This window comes from Neolamprologus multifasciatus, chromosome 16 (assembly GCF_963576455.1).
Source record: "Neolamprologus multifasciatus chromosome 16, fNeoMul1.2, whole genome shotgun sequence".
NCBI lineage: Eukaryota > Metazoa > Chordata > Actinopteri > Cichliformes > Cichlidae > Neolamprologus > Neolamprologus multifasciatus.
Genome location: NC_140454.1, coordinates 24,200,563 through 24,206,562, shown reverse-complemented (window position 1 = coordinate 24,206,562; position 6,000 = coordinate 24,200,563).

Below are 6,000 nucleotides of genomic sequence, written 5' to 3'. Positions count from 1 at the left end.
CTATTGTTATCACCAAATGACCCATATCAGAATAATAGCAGTTTAAGTATGCATGAATTCCAAAGAATACAGGTAGAAAGAAACAATGGATCAGCATGGTGTGTGATTATTATTCATATGTTTGACAAATAGAAAGGAAGCTGCTGATATGCATCCAGCCAAAACAGAGAAAGAGTGAATGAGAGAGAGAGATAATTTATCAATCTGTTTGTCAGCACCTCTTTACCAACACTGGAAGTCTGGAAATCTAAGTTCAGTCTCATAGGAGACGGGGGGTTTAAAGTCTGAGAGGCAATAACAGAAGAAAAAAAAGTATATAAAATTGCATTACTACATATACATCATAAATAATTATTTTAATTTTATTTATTTATGTTTTAATTTAAAGACAGTTCCAGTGGCTGAACATGGATCTACCTAAGAAAAATTATTTACTCATTACCTTTGTTTGAAAAATCTGGTTGTGATTCATTTCAGTGATTCAACTTCTCAGTATTATGCCCAACAAAAGTCCCCTTAGGATCTTGTATCCTGCAATTCATTCCCAAGCCTGGGGAAATGTAGCCAGTGATGCAAACTGCTTTCCTGCTAAACACCCCCACAATCCACTGCTCTTGAGCTGTGTCCAGAATTCTTTCAAAGAAGATGATCAGGAGTATATATATATATATATATATATATATATATATATATATATATATATATACATATATATATATTAATGTCAGGTTTGTTTGAGATAAAAAGTAAATTGTGCACATGGTTGCGCATGGCAGCTGGAGAAAGCAAGATTCTTGGCAAAATGTGGTAATTGATGTATATTGTTCTCTTTAGTTGCTGATAATAGTCTGGTCTCTGTCATCTGTTACATAATCCTATTAACTGAAACTCAAACATCATGCTTCATCATTAGGCCATTACAACTCCGATGTAATCTTGGTTTATGAATTAAATTACCTGTGTCCTACATGACATTAATAGACTCTGAATGAGGGTTTATGCCAGCAGTGGGGCTAACGTTGATAGGAAATGAGTTATTCCTATGGGATTGCTAATGAAATAGCCTTAATGGTTAAAGTCGTATAGCAGGCACAGCATGACATACTTTAATGAACAAAAGAGAAAAAGCGATGACTAAGCAGAAATCAGATTGAGATGAACCCCCCCCCCCCTCCCCAAATAAAAAAGATTGTAGTTGCCCCGACACTGCATCAATTCATAGTTTTAGACATTGATATCATGATTTTGGATTTATTTTTATCCCTTCACACCTGTGGTGGCTTAAAGCTCAAAGAACCTGTCTTCTTTAGCTGACTTTACCAAGAGTTCATGTAGAGGGCATGACAACTTATCCAGACATAAACAACAACATATCAAGCTATCAATACCTGGCAACAACACAGAAGACATTCTGCTGCCAACTGCAGAGGAGCTATAAACACCCTTAAGGCATCTGCTGATGAGCCTTTTTACCTGGGTTAAACGAGGCCTGCTACACAACATTTGTTTTTCACCTGCTGCTCTGTTCGGGAATCTGCAGACATGAGTCATGGCAGGAAGAAAGATGTCTATAGGGGCTGTAAGATAAATAGGTGTGCTGGAAGATTTTAGTCTTTTCTTCAAAAGCAGTTTTACAGGTGGAAGGAAAAACAAACATACAAACAAGGAACCAAACTTTGAAAAAGTACATTATAGATTTGCTGTGTTAATAAATAACAGACAGGCATTCTTTGGGTGGAGATGGTGCTATTTTGGTTTTCAATAAGTGCTTATGAAATAAAATAATCAATCTTTGAGTATGTTTTCCCATTGTCATTAACCTGGACTTTTTTCATTAACCTGGACAATTACAGAAAAATAGGATAACATTTCCTAATCACCAGTATTCCTCTAAAACAGCAGAAATGGTGAAAACGGAAAGTGAATAGAGACAATGATAGAATAAAACCTTTTCCTTTACGGAAAGAGAATTGATATATATATACTCAAACAGGGCAATTTTATAGTGTGCATGCACTATGAATTTATTTATTGAGGTCAAACCACATTCATACGGAAGCGTAGAGCTGCCACCCAGGCAAAAGAAAAATACAAGTGTATCACGTTATAACGTGAAACGTTTATTGTTCTAACAAGATACTTTTCCTGTTTGTACAATATACTATCACGTTTGTACAATATACTTTTCACGTTTGAACAACATAATATCACGTTATTACAATATACATAATTATCACGTTCGTACAATGTAAATATCACGTTCGTACAATATAATTATTACGTTCGTACAATATAATTATCACGTTCGTACAATATAAATATATTGTACGAACGTGATAATTATGTATATTGTAATAACGTGATATTATGTTGTTCAAACGTGAAAAGTATATTGTACAAACATGATAGTATATTGTACAAACAGGAAAAGTATCTTGTTAGAACAATAAACTTTTCACGTTATAACGTGATACACTTGTATTTTTCTTTTGCCTGGGTGGCAGCTCTACGCTTCCGTACATTCATGCTATGCTTGGATCAATATGTTGTGACAGTTCCAGGTAAATATATTCATTGTCTCTCTAAGTATTGTCTATATCTCTCTGTGCAGTGTTATTAAAAAGTTCTAAGTATGAAAATCTGTCTCAGTGTTGTTCATGATTTTTGAAGTTTCACTATTCTGGAAGGTCTAAAAAAACATTAGCTCTTGTGGGGCCTTTGGGAATACAATGACCTGGCCGTTTGGCAGTCTTTGGAGCCATCAAGGGGTACTTAGCTACATGGTGATAGTATAGAAGTGGACTGCATTCTTTCCAGGGGGATGATACAAAGAAAACTGTCTTAGCAAACAATGCTTCAGTAGTAGTTATAAATATGCTCTGATAACACACGAATTTGCTCTTATTCTCTGTCTATGTTTTATAATACTCATCCATCTCAACTATTGAACAATTATTTTTGCAAAAGTTCCACATGGTCACTTCAGTAATTCACTAACAGCTATTAAACCCATAAACGTCTGTACCAGAAGTAAATTGGACTCAAGAATGAATACTGGAAAAGAATAAATGGTGCTCAGCTGAGCACAGTCTGCACTCACTCATACAACAGTAAAAACATCTGTCTGCATGGACCATGAGTTTGTACATGAGTTTTTATGTAAACTAATAAAAAGAATGTTGTTGTGGGTACTTTTGAGCTCTGAGAGACCCAGCATTATGATCTGTTAAAAAAGAAATAAAAGTCTGCACATCTGACAAGCTAGTTTGATCCAACCACTATGGTTGAAGAAAAAAATAAAATATAAGTGATGCAAAGTCCAACCAAAAAGTTCTGATGCTTGGCATCGGGTCGATCGTGGCTCAAGAGTTGGGAGTTTGCCTTGTAATTGGAAGGTTGCCGGTTCGAGCCCCGGCTTGGACAGTTTTGGTTGGTGTGTCTTTGGGCAAGACACTTCACCCATTGCCTACTGGTGGTGGTCAGAGGGCCCAGTGGCGCCAGTGTTCGGCATCCTCTGTCAGTGGGCCCAAGGGTGGCTGTGGCCATCACCCGTGTGTGAATGGGTGGATGACCGGATGTATAAAGCGCTTTCGGGTCCTTAGGGACTAGTAAAGCGCTATACAAATACAGGCCATTTACCATAAATAATAATACTCTTTAAAACTCTTGTGCACCCCTGGACCTATTTCAGTACTGCCGTTATTTTCAGACCTTTGCCTGAAAATCCACATGACCATTTATCCTTGGTCTCCGCAAAGCACAGTCCTTCTCCTCTGCTGTATCAAGAAAAAGAGTCTGACTTAATTTTTTCCAGGAAGTGGAAGCTGCATAGAAGCATCTGTGGCAAGTTGGTGGTGAACAGCTATGAAAACTGTCATTGTGACCAAAAACATTTTCAATATACTGTGTGCTGGCACACAGAATATAGTAAAAGACAATTAGCTACAGTGACTTCCTAGTAAAGTTAGAATGTTCAACATGTTGAACATACTTAGGGTTGCCAACTTTTTAACTATTGTACTCCCAAAGGACCCTACTTGGAGCAACTTTAAAGTGGAACACAACTCAAGTGTGTCCCACTTTAAATAAAAGTTTCAAGTGGGACAAAGTTTCGTGCACAGTGGCACGGTGGTTAGCACTGTTGCCGCACAGCAAGAAGGTCCTGAGTTCAATTCCACCATCAGGCCGGGGTCTTTCTGTGTGGACTTTGCATGTTCTCCCCGTGTTTGCGTGGATTCCCTCTGGGTACTCCGGCTTCCTCCCACCGTCCAAAGACATGCAGTTAGTGGGGATAGGTTAATCCAAATTGCCATAGGTGTGAATGTGGGAGTGAATGTGAGCGTGACTGATTGTCTGTCCCTGTGTGTTGGCCCTGCGACAGACTGGCGACCTGTCCAGGACATAACCCACCTCTTGCCCTATGACAGCTGGGATAGGCTCCAGCGCCCCCCGCGACCCTGAAAGGGATAAGCGGAAGCGAATGGATGGATGGATGGAAGTGGGACAAAGTATAATGCACATCCAGCTGGGCATTGTGTAAATATGCACTGTATGTTCACATTACAGTAAAAATGCAGTAAAATGTTGGTATTCAGTTTAATCAGTACCTCATCTAAAACATTAAAGAAAAATACAGTCAAGGATAACAAAAATGACATCGGCACTTCCTTTGAAAAGTAGGCATAAAAGAAATGTTTTTTTCAAATAAAACAGTGTAAATACAGGCTTCAACTGCGCAGTTTATTATGCTACACAGACCAAGTCACTGATGGTTGTGACTGGACACAAGCAATCGTCTGATACAACTGCGGTCAAATCTAATTTGGTATTTGTAACAGTGCTATCTCCTGGTCAGAATGTGACATTGCATTTAACAGTCAATATACAAGACAATTACGGGTAGAATAAGGGACAAACCAGTGCTCATTACACGCAATGTCCCAGCTAAAGCGGGACATTTGATAACCCTACATACATACTATGTTTGTAAGTTTACCCTTTTTCGCTGCTTCTGAGCAGTACTGGCAAAATGAAAGTTGCGCTTTTGCATAGTAGATCAGCCACAGAAAGTCCTTTCCCACTCTTTGTTGTGCTTAGAAACTTTTCCTTTCTTGTGAGACATACCTTGTGTGTCTTTGTTTCGCCCTGATGGGTTAATTTTCTTCTGTTTTCTTTTAAAGGTTTAAAATTTTGCTCCATTCTTTCAGTGTGGAAATACTGACTTCAAATTCCATTAGACCCTATTAGCCGCCTGCGCATACCAGCTACCAGTGGACTGGCGGAAATCACAAAGGAAATGTGGGAATTGTAGCATTTAAAGCTAATTATATTGATATGATAACAATTTGTTATCAGGATAGACTACAACTACTCTGTAGCATTGTGATGCATCATGGCTTCGCAAAAAAACAAAGTGGCTTGCAAAGCTGTTGCATGAGCGCTACATATGCAAAATAATTTGTCACACAGACAGTTTTTTTTCTAAAAGTGCAAGGTTTTAAAAGGTTACATTTTTGGGAATGTTCAATTATCATATTATACTGGGTTGAATAGAATAGGCAAAACATGAATTTTACATTTCCAAAGCATAAAATGTACATGCTTCCAGAACTGCTTTGCTGCATGCAGAAGTTGCATTACCAGCGGGGGAAAATATATGAATATCTATCTGTTACTGGACTAATGTGTAAACCACAGTTGCCCATAACAAACACCATGTTCGAAAATAGGGGTGTCCATAAGTGGCACCAGGACACCCACGGCCAAAGGTCGATGGTTGATTTTGCAATCGTATCAGACCTCTATGGGGGACCATGCAGGAGGAACAATGGCCCTCAACCACAAAAGAGTGGACTGCACACTCCAGGTCAGGGAAAAGTTATTGCCCCAAGTGGAGGAGTTTAAGTATTTTGGGGTCTTGTTCATGACTGAGGGGAGAGGGGAGCGGGAGATTAACAAACAGACTGGTGCTGTGGCTGCAGCGAGCATAAAAGTAAAAGT